General features: G+C 38.7%; 1 non-coding gene across 1 annotated transcript; it reads right to left on the reverse strand.

Annotated features, from left to right (window-relative positions):
* Positions 1 to 1,695: 1,695 nt before the first annotated feature.
* On the reverse strand, positions 1,696 to 1,799 carry LOC112713878 (small nucleolar RNA R71). The gene has a single exon (XR_003158842.1). It is a non-coding gene; the product is annotated as a small nucleolar RNA R71 (small nucleolar RNA).
* Between the last annotated feature and the right edge of the window lie 13,416 nt (positions 1,800 to 15,215).

Here is a 15,215-nt window from a genome sequence, read left to right on the forward strand (position 1 = left end):
GTGCATTCTTGCATTCATAGAGCCTAAACATTAAAGATTTTTAAGTTGGGTGTCTTGCATGTTTTCTTTGCATAAAAAAATTTTCAAAAATATGTTCTTGATGTTCATCATGATCTTCAAAGTGTTCTTGGTGTTCATCTTGACATTCATAGTGTTCTTGCATGCATCATATGTTTTGATTCATAATTTTCATGTTGTGAGTCATTTTTATGTTTTTCTCTCTCATAATTAAAAATTCAAAAATAAAAAAAATATCTTTTCCTTAATTTTCTCATAATTTTCGAAAATTTGAGTTGACTTAGTCAAAATTTTTAAAATTAGTTGTTTCTTACAAGTCAAGTCAAATTTTCAACTTTAAAAATCTTATCTTTTCAAAACTTTTTTAAAAAAAAATCAAATCTTTTTAATTTTATCTTATTAATTTCGAAAATTTTAAAATTATTTTCAAAATCTTTTTCTTAATTTTATTTCAAATTTTCGAAATTACACTAACAATTAATATGATTGATTCAATCTTTAAATTCTAGAATCTTATCTTTTAGTTTCTTGTTAGTTAAGTAATTAATTTTAATTTTAAAAATAAAATCTTTTTCAACCATATCTTTTTATCATATCTTTTTATCTTATCTTTTTATCATATCTTTTTCAAAAATTTTATCTTTTTCAAAAAATTTGATTTCAAAAAATCTTATCTAACTTCTTATCTTCTTATCTTTTCAAATTTGATTTTAATATCTTTTTCAACTAACTATTTGACTTTTTGTTTGTTTCTTATCTTTTTCAAAACCACCTAACTACTTTTTCCTCTCTAATTTTCGAAAATATCTCATCCCTTTTTCAAAATTATTTTTAAATTAACTATTGTTTTAAATTTTAATTTTAATTCTATCTCATCTTTAATTTTCGATAATCATTAACTCCTTTTCAAAATTAGTTTTTGAATTCTCTCCCTCTTCTCTTCTTCTATTTATTTATTTAATTACTAACACTTCTCTTCACCTCTCTTCATCTCAAATCACTGTTCCTATCCTCACCCTTGTGTTTGAATTCTCCACTCTTCTTCACTCTTATTCCCTTTCTTCTTCTACTAATAATAAGGATCCTCTTTACTGTGACATAGAGGATTCCTCTTCCTTTTCTTTTTCTCTTCTCTTTCATATGAGCAGGAACAAGGAAAAAGGAACTCTTGTTGAAGCTGATCCTGAACCTGAAAGAACTCTGAAGAGGAAACTAAGAGAAGCTAAATTACAACAATCCAGAGGTAACCTTTCTGAAATTTTTGAACAAGAGAAGGAGATGACAGCCGAACCCAACAACAATAATGCAAGGAGGATGCTTGGTGATTTCACTAAACCAACGTCCAAATTTGATGGAAGAAGCATCTCAATTCCTTCCATTGGAGCAAACAATTTTGAGCTGAAACCTCAATTAGTTGCTTTAATGCAACAGAACTGCAAGTTTCATGGACTTCCATCTGAAGATCCTTACCAGTTTTTAACTGAGTTCTTGCAGATTTGTGAAACTGTTAAGACTAATGGAGTAGATCTTGAAGTCTACAGGCTCATGCTTTTCCCTTTTGTTGTAAGAGACAGAGCTAGAACATGGTTAGACTCACAACCTAAGGATAGCCTGGACTCCTGGGATAAGCTGGTCACGGCCTTCTTGGATAAATTCTTTCCTTCTCAAAAGCTGAGCAAGCTTAGAGTGGATGTTCAGACCTTCAAGCAAAAAGATGGTGAATCCCTCTATGAAGCTTGGGAAAGATACAAGCAGATGACCAAAAAGTGTCCTTCTGACATGTTTTCAGAATGGACCATATTAGATATATTCTATTATGGCCCGTCTGAGTTTTCTAAAATGTCACTGGACCATTCTGCATGTGGATCCATTCACCTAAAGAAAATGCCTGCAGAAGCTCAAGAACTTATTGACATGGTTGCAAATAACCAATTCATGTACACTTCTGAGAGGAATTCCGTGAATAATGGGACGCCTCAGAGGAAGGGAGTTCTTGAAATTGATGCTCTAAAAGCCATATTGGCTCAGAACAAAGTGTTCACCCAGCAAGTCAACATGATTTCTCAAAGTCTGAATGGATGGCAAAATGCATCCAACAGTACTAAAGAGGCAGCTTCTGAAGAAGCTTATGATCCTGAGAACCCTGCAATAGCAAAGGTAAATTTCATGGGTGAACCTTATGGAAAAACCTATAATTCATCATGGAGAAATCATCCAAATTTCTCATGGAAGGATCAACAAAAGCCTCAACAATCCTTTAATAATGGTGGAAGAATCAGGCTCAGCAATAACAAGCCTTTTCCATCATTTTCTCAGCAACAGACAGAGAATTTTGAGCAGAGCCCCTCTAATTTAGCAAACTTAGTCTCTGATCTATCAAAAGCCACTTTAAGCTTCATGAGTGAGACAAGATCCTCCATTAGAATTTTGGAGGCACAAGTGGGCCAACTGAGTAAGAAAGTCACTGAAACTCCTCCCAATACTCTCCCAAGCAATACTGAAGAGAATCCTAAGAGAGAGTGCAAGGCCATTGACATAGTCAATATGGCCGAATGCAAGGAGGAGGGGGAGGACGTGACTCCCAATGAGGAAGACCTCATGGGACGTCTCTCAAGCAAGAAGGAGTTCCCTATTGAGGACCTAAAGAAATCTGAGGCTCACATAGAGACCATATAGATTCCATTAAATCTCCTTCTGCCATTCATGAGCTCTGAGGACTATTCTTCCTCTGAAGAGGATGAAGATGTAACTGGAGAGCAAGTTGCTCAATATTTAGAAGCTATCATGAAGCTGAATGCCAAGTTGTTTGGTAATGAGACTTGGGAAGGTGAACCTCCCTTGCTCATTAGTGAACTAGATACATGGGTTCAGAAAACTTTACCTCAAAAGAGACAAGATCCTGGCAAATTCTTAATACCCTGCATCATAGGCACCATGAACTTTAACAAGGCTCTGTGTGACCTAGGGTCAGGCATAAATCTTATGCCACTCTCTGTAATGGAGAAGCTGGGGATCATTGAGGTACAGCCTGCCTTATTCTCATTACAATTGGCAGACAAGTCAGTAAGACAAGCTTATGGATTAGTAGAGGACGTGTTAGTAAAGGTTGAGAGCCTTTACATCCCTGCTGATTTCATCATCTTAGACACTAGGAAGGAGGAGGATGAATGCATCATCCTTGGAAGACCTTTCCTAGCCACAGCAGGTGCTGTGATTAATGTTAACAGAGGAGAATTAATCCTTCAATTGAATGGGGACTACCTTGTGTTTAAGGCACACGGCCATCCCTCTGTAACACTGGAGAGAAAGCATGAAAGGCTTCTCTCAATACAGAGTCAGACAAAGCCCCCACAGTCAAACTCTAAGTTTGGTGTTGGGAGGCCACAACCAGACTCTAAGTTTGGTGTTGAGAAGACCCCACATTCAAACTCTAAGTTTGGAGTTGGGAGGACTTCATCGTGGTCTGAACTTTTCTAAGGCTCCATGAGAGCCCACTGTCAAGCTAGTGACATTAAAAGAGCGCTTGTTGGGAGGCAACCCAATTTTTATTTATCTAATTTTATTTTTATTTTATTGTTATTTTGTGTTTTATTAGGTTCATGATCATGTGGAGTCACGAAAAAAATATTAAAATTAAAAACAAGATCAAAAACAGCAGAAGAAAAATCACACCTTGGAAGAAGGACTTACAGGCGTTTAAAGGCCAGTAAGGAGCATCTGGCTGGCGTTCAACGCCAGAACAGAGCATGGATCTGGCGCTGAACGCCAGAAACAAGCAACATTCTGGCGTTCAAATGCCAGGAATACACCTTGAGGAAAGCTAGCGCTGAACGCCAGGAACAAGCATGGAACTGGTGTTCAACGCCAGAAACATGCTGCACATGGGCTTTGAATGCCTAGAACATGCATCACTTCGGTGTTTAAACGCCAGAATTGCATGGAAAGGCATTTTACATGCCTAATTGGTGCAGGGATGTAAATTCTTGACACCTCAGGATCTGTGGACCCATAGGATCATCTCAGGATCTGTGGACCCCACAGGATCCCCACCTACCATATTCTCACCCTACCTCCTAATAATCCTATAACACATTTTTCCAAAAACCCTTCACCAATCACCTCAATCTCTCTTCCCGATTACCCCCTTCACCACTCACATCCATCCACTCTTCCCCATAAACCCCACCTACCTTCAAAATTCAAATTTCTTTCCCACCCAAACCCCCCCTAATTGGCCGAACCTACTCCCTCTCCCCTCACTATATAAACCCATCCATTCTTCTTCATTTTCACACAACACAAACCTCTCTTCTCCTTCTTGGCCGAATACACCTCTCCCCCTCTCCTCCATATTTTCTTCTTCTTCTTTTTCTTCTTTTTTTTCATCTCTTGCTCGAGGGCGAGCAATATTCTAAGTTTGGTGTGGTAAAAGCATAGCTTTTTTGCTTTTCCATAACCATTGATGGTACCTAAGGCCGGAGAATCCTCTAGAAAAGGGAAAGGGAAGACAAAAGCTTCCACCTCTGAGTCATGGGAGATGGAAAGATTCATCTCCAAAGCCCATCAAGACCATTTTTATGATGTTGTGGCCAAGAAGAAGGTGATCCCCGAGGTCCCTTTCAAGCTCAAGAAAAATGAGTATCCGGAGATCCGACATGAGATCCAAAGAAGAGGTTGGGAAGTTCTAACCAACCCGATCCAACAAGTCAGAATCTTAATGGTTCAAGAGTTCTATGCCAATGCATGGATCACTAGGAACCATGATCAAAGTAAGAACTTGAACCCAAAGAATTATCTTACAATGGTTCGGGAGAAATACTTAGATTTTAGTCCAGAAAATGTGAGGTTGGCGTTCAACTTGCCCATGATGCAAGGAGATGCATGCCCCTACACTAGAAGGGTCCACTTTAATCAAAGGTTGGACCAAGTCCTTATGGACATATGTGTGGAAGGAGCTCAATGGAAAAGAGACTCCAAAGGCAAGCCAGTTCAACTAAGAAGACTGGACCTCAAGCCTGTGGCTAGAGGATGGTTGGAATTCATCCAACGCTCCATCATCCCTACTAGCAACCGATCTAAAGTTACTGTGGATCGGGCCATCATGATTCATAGCATCATGAATGGAGAGGAAGTAGAAGTTCATGAAGTCATCTCCCATGAATTCTACAAAATTACCGATAAGTCCTCTACTTTGGCAAGGCTAGCTTTTCCTCATCTTATTTGCCATCTATGTTACTCAGCTGGAGTTATCATAGAAGGAGACATCCTCATTGAGGAGGACAAGCCCATCACTAAGAAAAGGATGGAGCAAACAAGAGAGCCCACTCATGGAACCCAAGAGACGCATGAGGAAGCTCATCACCAAGAAATCCCGGAGATGCCTCAAGGGATGAACTTTCCTCCCAACAACTATTGGGAACAACTCAACACTTCCTTAGAAGATTTAAGTTACAATGTGGATCAATTAAGGGTGGAACATCAAGAGCACTCCATCATTCTCCATGAAATTAGAGAAGATCAAAGAGTAATGAGGGAGGAGCAACAAAGGCAAGGAAGGGACATAGAAGAGCTTAAGGACATCATTGGTCCTTCAAGAAGAAGACGCCACTAACGTGGACTCATTCCTTGTTCTTATTTTCTCTGCTTTTCGGTTTTTATGTTATATGTTTATCTATGTTTTGTGTCTCTACTTCATGATCATTAGTAGTTAGTAACTATGTCTTAAAGCTATGAATAATTCTATTAATCCTTCACCTCTCTTAAATGAAAAATGTTTTTAATTCAAAAGAACAAGAAGTACATAAATTTTGAAAATTATCCTTGAATTTAGTTTAATTATATTTATGTGGTGACAATACTTTTTGTTTTCTGAATGAATGCTTAAACAGTGCATATTTTTTATCTTGTTTTTAATGAATGTTAAAATTGTTGGCTCTTGAAAGAATGATGAATAAAGAGAAATATTATTGACAATCTGAAAAATCATGAGATTGATTCTTGAAGCAAGAAAAAGCAGTGAAAAATCAAAAGCTTGAAAAAAAAAGAGAAGAATGGCGAAATAAAAGCAAGCAGAAAAAGCCAATAGCCCTTAAAACCAAAAGGCAAGGGTAAAAAGGATCCAAGGCTTTGAGCATCAAGGGATAGGAGGGCCCAAGGAAATAAAATCCAGGCCTAAGCGGCTAAATCAAGCTGTCCCTAACCATGTGCTTGTGGCATGCAGGTCCAAGTGAAAAGCTTGAGACTGAGTGGTTAAAGTCGTGATCCAAAGCAAAAAAGAGTGTGCTTAAGAGCTCTGGACACCTCTAACTGGGGACTCTAGCAAAGCTGAGTCACAATCTGAAAATGTTCACCCAGTCATGTGTCTGTGGCATTTATGTATCCGGTGGTAATACTGGAAAACAAAATGCTTAGGGCCACGGCCAAGACTCATAATAGTAGCTGTGTTCAAGAATCAACAAACTTAACTAGGAGAATCAATAACACTATCTAAAATTCTAAGTTCCTATAGATGCCAATCATTCTAAACTTCAAAGGAGAAAGTGAGATGCCAAAACTGTTTAGAAGCAAAAAGTTACAAGTCCCGCTCATCTAATTAGAATTAATATTCATTGATATTTTGGGATTTATAGTATATTCTCTTCTTTTTATCCTAATTGATCTTCAGTTGCTTGGGGACAAGCAACAATTTAAGTTTGGTGTTGTGATGAGCGGATAATTTATACGCTTTTTGGCATTGTTTTTAGGTAGTTTTTAGTATGATCTAGTTACTTTTAGGGATGTTTTCATTAGTTTTTATGCTAAATTCACATTTCTAGACTTTACTATGAGTTTGTGTGTTTTTCTATGATTTCAGGTATTTTCTGGCTGAAATTGAGGGACCTGAGCAAAACTCTTATAGGAGGCTGACAAAGGACTGCTGATGCTGTTGGAATCTGACTTCTCTGCACTCAAAATGGATTTTCTGGAGCTACAGAACTCCAAATGGCACGCTCTCAATGGCGTTGGAAAGTAGACATCTAGTGCTTTCCAGAAATATATAATAGTCTATACTTTATTCGTAATTAGATGACGTAAACTGGCGCTCAACGCCAGTTCCATGCTGCATTCTTGAGTCAAACGCCAGAAACACGTCACAAACTAGAGTTGAACGCCCAAAACACGTTACAACTTGGCGTTCAACTCCAAGAGAAGCCTCAGCTCGTGGATAGATCAAGCTCAGCCCAAGCACACACCAAGTGGGCCCCAGAAGTGGATTTATACATCAATTACTTACTTCTGTAAACCCTAGTAGCTAGTCTAGTATAAATAGGACGTTTTACTATTGTATTAGACATCTTTGATCAGTTTATGTGATCTTAGACATTGGGGGCTGGCCATTCGGCCATGCCTGGACCTTCATCACTTATGTATTTTCAACAGTGGAATTTCTACACACCATAGATTAAGGGTGTGGAGCTCTGCTGTACCTCGAGTTTTAATGCAAGTACTACTATTTTCTATTCAATTCAACTTATTCTTATTCTAAGATATTCGTTGCACTTCAACATGATGAATGTGATGATCCGTGACACTCATCATCATTCTCACCTATGAACGCGTGACTGACAACCACTTCCGTTCTACCTTAGACCGGGCGCATATCTCTTGGATTCCTTAATCAGAATCTTCGTGGTATAAGCTAGAATTGATGGCGGCATTCATGGAAATCCAGAAAGTCTAACCTTGTCTGTGGTATTCCGAGTAGGATTCTAGAATTGAATGACTGTGACGAGCTTCAAACTCGCGATTGCTGGGCATGATGACAAATGCAAAAGAATCAAGGGATTCTATTCCAACATGATCGAGAACCGACAGATGATTAGCCGTGCTGTGACAGAGCATTTGGACCATTTTCACTAAGAGGATGGGATGTAGCCATTGACAACGGTGATGCCCTACATACAGCTTGCCATAGAAAGGAGTGACAAAGATTGGATAAAAGTAGTAGGAAAGTAGAGATTCGAAAGGAACACAACACCTCCATATACTTATCTGAAATTCCCATCATTGAATTACATGAGTAACTCTATCTTTATTTTCTGTTTAAATTTATTATTACTATTCAAAAATCCAATAATCTCTTAATATAGTTGAGTCCGCCTGACTGGGATTTACAAGATGGCCATAGCATGCTTCATACCAACAATCTCTGTGGGATCGACCCTTACTCACGTAAGGTATTACTTGGACGACCCAGTACACTTGCTGGTTAGTTGTGCGGAGTTGTGACAAAGTGAGATTCACGTTTGAGAGCACCAAGTCTTTGGAGCCATTGTTGATGATCACAATTTCGTCCACCAAGTGTCATGGATCATTACATTCATCATGTTGAAGTGCAACGAATATCTTAGAATAAGAATAAGCTGAATTGAATAGAAGAATAGTAGTAATTGCATTAGTACTCGAGGAATAGCAGAGCTCCACACCTTAATCTATGGTGTGTAGAAACTCCACCGTTGAAAATACATAAGTGATAAAGGTCCAGGTATGGCCGAATGGCCAGCCCCCAAAGTCTATGAACTCAATATCCAAAGATAGATACCAAGATGTCTGATCAAAAGGACTTTTAATAAAATAGTGAAAAGTTCTATTTATACTAAACTAGCTATTAGGGTTTACAGAAGTAAGTCTAAGTGCAGAAATCCACTTTCCGGGCCCACTTTGGTGAGTGCTTGGGCTGAGCTTGAGCTTTACACGTGCAGAGGCTTCTCTTGGGGTTAAACGCCAAGTTGTAACATGTTTTTGGCGTTTAACTCTAGTTTGTGACGTGTTTCTGGCATTTTACTCTAGAATGCAGCATGAAAGTGGCATTGAACGCCAGTTTGCGTCATCTAAGCTCGAATAAAGTATGGACCATTATATATTGCTGGAAAGCCCTGGATGTCTACTTTCCAACGCAATTGAGAACACGCCATATAAAGTTCTGTAGCTCCAGAAAATCCATTTCGAGTGCAGGGAGGTCAGAATCCAACAGCATCAGCAGTCCTTTTTCAGCCTGAATCAGATTTTTACTCAGGTCCCTCAATTTCAGCCAAAAAATACCTGAAATCACAGAAAAATACACGAACTCAAAGTAAAGTCCAGAAATGTGAATTTTGCATAAAAACTAATAAAAACATCCCTAAAAGTAGCTAGATCTCATTAAAAACTACCTAAAAATAATGCCAAAAGCGTATAAATTATCCGCTCATCAATTAGCTTGACTAAATCACCCAGTAACTAAAGTTGTTCAATCAATTAATCTCTGTGGGATTCGACCTCACTCATTGTGAGTTATTACTTGATGATAATTTGGTATACTTGCCAAAGACGGGTTCATTATAGTGATATAGTGGATTTTCGGTCATCATTGCTCAAACCAACAATCTCCATGGAATCGACCGTCACTCACCTGAGTTATTACTTGGATTACCCGGTATACTTGCTGGTCTATCTCTGTGAAACGTGCGGAGTTAGTTTCGTGCACCAAGTTATTGGCGCAGTTGCTGGGGATTGTTCGGATTTGACAAACTACCGGATTATCTTGCTGCTTAGATTAGGTAATTTTTACTGTTTTGTTTTGTGTCTTTTGTTTTCTTTTCAAAAAATTTTCAAAACCTTTTTTTTTTCTTTATTAATCTTTATCTTTTGTCTGGGTCTTTTGTTCTTGTTATTGTTAAAATTTTTGAACTTTCTGGTTTTCTTTTTCCAAAAATTTTAAAAAATAGTGTCTTTTGTTTGAGTCTAGTGTCAGTTCTTAAGTTTGGTGTCCTTTGTGTGTTCTTTATTTTCCTTAAAATTTTTTGAATTACTCTTAGTGTTCTTTCTTTGTATTCAAATTGTTCTTAGCTTGTTTCTTTTCTTGTTTTGATCTTAAAATTTAATTTTGGTGTCTTTTGGTTGTTTTTCTTTAAAATTTCGAAAAGCTAGTGTCTTTGATCTAAAAATTTTAAGTTTGGTGTATTTTTGTGTTTTTTTTCATAAATTTACAAAAGAGTGTTTTTGAGTGTTCTTCATTGTATTCAAATTGTTCTTGGTATTTTTCTTTGTTTGATCTTAAAATTTTTTAGTTTGGTGTCCTTTTTATGCTTTTCCTTCAAAATTTTCGAAAATCATAGCCTTTGACTTCAAAAATTTTTAAGTTTGGTATTTCCTTGTTAAGTAAAGTTTAATTTTTAAATTTTAAATCCTATCTTTTCAAATCTTTTTCAATTCCTTATTATATCTTATCTTTTTATCTTTCTTTGAATTTCAAAAAGATTTAAATTTTTAAATTCCTTTTCCTTCTTTAATTTTCGAATTCTCCCTCTTTATTCTCTTCTATTTCTTTTGGATATCTCACTGTGAGCTCCCTATACTGTGACATAGAGACTCCCATTTTTCTTTGTCTCTTATGTATGTATGCAGGAACACCAAAGTCACTATAGGCTCTTATACATTTGACACTCATATTGATTCAGATGACTTTAAGGTTAGCATAGACCAGGTCCTGCTATTATGGCAAAAGTGCTAGTTTCATGGACAACCACAGGAAGACCCCAGTAAGTTCATCTCTGACTTCCTGCAGTTCTGTGACACTGTAGGGGGCCAATAGAGTGGACCCTGAAGTCCCCAGACTAAAACTCTTCCCATTTGCTCTGAGTGATCAAGCAAATGAATGGTGGCATATGGAACTTAGATGAAGTGTTAACAACTGGGATAAGGTTGTTGACGAATTCCTGAACAGGTTCTCTCCTTCATAGAGATTAACTAAGCTAGTGACAGATGTTCAGACCTTCAGGTAGAAGGAGAGCGAGTCCCTCCATGATGCTTAGGAGAGGTACAAGCTGATGTTCAAGAACTGTCCCCCCTTCCCCATATGTTCTCAGGATGGGGCAAGACAATCATCTTCAATGAAGCCATCTCTGAGATAGCTAGGAAGACAGTAGATCACTTTGCAGGCATTTTTTTGTACTTTATAGAGACACACAAAGAGGCATATGAGCTCATTTAGATAGCTGCAAATAACCAGCATTTATACTCATGTGAGGAGACCCCAGTTAGGATAGAAGATCTAGACATAGAAACTGTAGCCGCACCTCCTGCTGAGATTTATAATGCTTCTAGTGATACGAGTGGTAACTACCCTCAAGGAGACACTCACACCCATGACCAGTAGACACCTGAACAGGTTAATATTCCTCTACTGAGTTGTTTGAGGAGGTGCATCCCTATAGGGCCTTCACAGAAATCCTGATGCTCTCTGGAAAGGAGACCTTAAAAGAAAGTGGAATAGTGGTCTTCACCAAGGAGGCCAAACCTCAGAAGCCTGCTACTGAGGGACTGAAGGCAATCAAGGACTAGAAGGATCCTGAGAATGCCATTGAGCACGCCTCTATAGGGGAGAAGAAACCTCAAGTTAAATCTTCTATGGGCATGCAAGAGGAGCCTGTGATTATCACAGAGCACACCCTTGTAGAGGTGAAAGAGCCTCAAGAGCTACCTTTTCTAGGCGTGCAAACAGAACCAGAAAATGAGCAACTGGCTCATTTCCTTACAGCACTCAAGAAGCTATAAGTCAATATCTCTTTTGCAGAGGTATTGAAAAAGAAGACCCCTATACGGCCTGTCTAACAGGCATTCTTTTAGAAAAGAAGGACCTAATGGGAGATGAGACTGTGGTACTGACCAAAGAGTGCAGTGCTTTAGTCCAGAATAAACTACCAAGGAAGATGCCAGACATAGGGAGCTTTCAATTCCTATGTCCTATTAAAAATATCACTTTTGACAAGGCCTTGTATGATCTTGGCTTAAGAAACAAGGATTACCCTACAAAGGACTGACCAGTCCTTAAGGCAATCACATGGGTTAGCGGAGAACGTACTGGTGAAGGTTGGAGAGCTCTTCTTCCCTGCAGGCTCTAACATGGAAGAGGACGCAATTGACTCCATCATTCCAGGAAAACCACTAAAAGAGCCTTAATAGATGTTGAGCAAGGAGAGAAGACTCTGAGGTTGCATGAGGACTGTATGGCATTCGAGGTTCTTAACCCTCCATTACCCCCTGACAAGAGAGACACTTGCATAAAGGATTCAGATTCAAGCTTCCTCCCTTGGATGGAACCAATTTGACCCTCTACCACCAAACGTAAGTTTGGTGTCGGGTGTGCACTATCAACCAAGGAAGATGGTCCTAAGAGAAATATGCCTAGGGGATGAGGACCAAAAAGATCCCTACTAAAGGCTTCTCACTATGGAAGATGGTAGTATGCACTTATCTCATCACAGTATTCACCATGGAAGAGGGAAATAGCACAAAGGGACACTAACATATTGCTGCAAGCCCAACCCTGCCACATGCAGTGAACAAGATTCTATCTCTTGAGGATATTAAGCTTATCCATGAGAGCACAGGAAGGACGCTCCTAGTAAGGAGTAAGAATTTAATCCTCTATGACTACCTTCCTCCTTGAAAGGAGTTGTTTGTCAAGCTAATGACTGTAAAAAAGCGCTTGTTGGGAGGCATCCCAACCATGAGTAGTGTACTTTTGTTTTTCTTTTTGTTCATTTTCATTTGAATTCATTTCAGTTTAATTCCTTTAGTTTTCCCTTGTTTTTTGATGTTTGTGATCATGTGCAGTAGTTAGAATAGAAACAAAGACAATCAGAACTAGAAACAGAACACCTTGGAACAGGTACCTTACTGGCATTGAATGCCAGACAAGGGGGCAAGATTGGGCGTTCAACCCCCAAAAAGAGTAGCCAAGCTGGTGTTGAACGCCACACAGGGAATCCCTAATTGGCATTCAACGCCCAAAAAGAGCAACATTACTGGCGTTGAACGCCAGCCAGGGAGTAGAGGCTGGGCGTTCAATGCCCCAAAGGAGGCAAAGACCTAGCATTGAATGCCAGGAAAGAGGTCCATTATGGGTGTCTAACGCCCTATGAGGAGCATGAAGCTGGCGTTGAACGCTAGCTAGGTGCAAGAGCTGGGCGATCAACACCCACAAGGGGGCAAGAAATTCGAGTTCCCTAGCCTCTCAGGATCAGTGGGTCCCACAAATTCTACACCTACCCCACCTATCATTCACCCCTCTCCCTTCCCTCCCTCTATCTCTACCTCTTTCTTCTTCTTCTTCTTCTACTCTCTTCTTCTCTATTGTTTATATTTGCTCGAGGACGAGCAAAACTCTTAAGTTTGATGTTGCAAAAGCTTTGCTTTTTGACTTCTACCACTCCTAAGTATAGTACCAAAGACTGGTGAAACCTCAAGGAAGAGGAAGGGAAAGGCACTTGCATCCGTTTCCCTCACCTCATATGTCACTTATGCAATTCAGATAAAATTTTCATTGAAGGAGACATCCCCATTGAAGGGGACAAGCCCATCATTGAAAGAAGGATGGAGCATGTTTGAGAGCCGGCACATGAACCACAGCAAGAGCATGTGGAGCCGCCTCAACAAGAAATCCCTGAGATGCCTTAAGTGATGCATTTTCCTCTCCAAGGCTATTGGGACCAATTGCAAATTTCTCTAGGAGAATTAAGCTCCAACATGGATCCACTGAGGATGGGACATCAAGAGTATTCCACCATCCTCTATAAAATAAGAGAAGATCAAAGAGTCATGAGGGAATAACAACAGAGGCAGGGGCGTGACATAGAAAAGATCATGCGGTTCATTGGCTTCTCTAGCGAGAGTAGCAGTCGCCGTCACTAAGGTGGATCCATTTCCTTTGTCTCCTATTTGCTTATGTATTTTTTCTGTTTTCCATGTATTTTATTTTATTGTCTGTTTCTAGTGCATGATAATCTTATCTATGTCTTAAAGTTATAAAATATTCCATGCATCTCTCACCTTGCTTAAAAGAAAATTTTATTTGAAAAAGAAAAGTAAGATGCATGAATTTCGAGTTGTATATTAAGAATAATTCAATTATTTGATGTGGTGGCATTGATTTTACTTTCTAAATGCATGAATAAACAATGCAAATTTTATGTTGGAGTTAAGAATGTTGGCTCTTGAAAGAATGATGATAAAAGTGAAGTATTATTAGTGATCTAAAAAATCCAAAAATTGATTCTTGTAGCAAAGGTGTCAAGTGAAAAGCTTGAGACTGAGCAATTAAAGTTGTTATCCGAAGCAAAAGAGTGTGCTTAAGAGCTCTGGACACCACTAGCTGGGAATTCTAGCAAAGCTGAATCACAATTGGAAAGAGTTGACCTAGTTAAGTGTCTGTGGCATTTATGTATCCAGTGGTAATACTGGAAAATAAAGCGCTTAGGGTCACGGACAAGACTCAAAAGAATCTGTGTTCAAGAATAAAAAAGAACTAAACTAGGAGAATAATATCATCTGGATTCTGAGTTCCTAAAGATGCCAACTATTCTGAGCTTCAATTGAAAGTGATATGCCAAAACTATTCAGAAGAAAAAAATTACTAGTCCCGCTCATCTAATTGAAACTAGGCTTCATTGAGAACTCTGAGATTTATTGTATCTTTCTCTTTTTTTTAATCCTACTTTGTTTTTGGTTGCTTGGGGATAAGCAACAGTTTAAGTTTGGTGTTCTGATGAGCGGATATTTTATACACTTTTTGCCATTATTTTTATATAATTTTCAGTATGTTTTGTTTAAGTTTTATTATATTTTCATAGTTTTTAGTGAAAAATTCATATTTTTGGATTCTACTTTGAGTTTTTGTGTTTTATGATGATTTAAGGTATTTTCTGGCTGAAATTGAGGAGTTTTGGCAAAGTCTGATTCAGACACAGAGAAAGGACTGCAAATGCTGTTAAGATCTAACCTCCGTGCACTCGAAGGAGCATTTTTGGAGCTACAGAAATCCAAATGGTGCACTTTTAACGACTATGAAAAGCTAACATTCAGAGCTTTCTGGAAATATATAGTTGTTCATATCTTTCTTTGGAAATGAAGGCCCAAAACCGGCGTTCAATGCCAGCCACTAGCCCCATTCCTGGCATCCAACGCCTAGAGGGGAGTAGCTGGCGTCCAACGCCTAAACTGGCGTTTACGCCCAAGAGGCAGTACCATACGTGGAGACACACTTAGCTCAGCCCAAACACTCACCAAGTAGGCCCGAAAAGTGGATTCTCGCACTACTATACTAGTTTATCTTATTTCGATAATTCTTAATTACCAGATTAGTATTTATAGGAGAAGATCACCCTTGTTTTGGGGTA

The sequence above is a fragment of the Arachis hypogaea genome, chromosome 1 (assembly GCF_003086295.3).
Source record: "Arachis hypogaea cultivar Tifrunner chromosome 1, arahy.Tifrunner.gnm2.J5K5, whole genome shotgun sequence".
Lineage (NCBI taxonomy): Eukaryota > Viridiplantae > Streptophyta > Magnoliopsida > Fabales > Fabaceae > Arachis > Arachis hypogaea.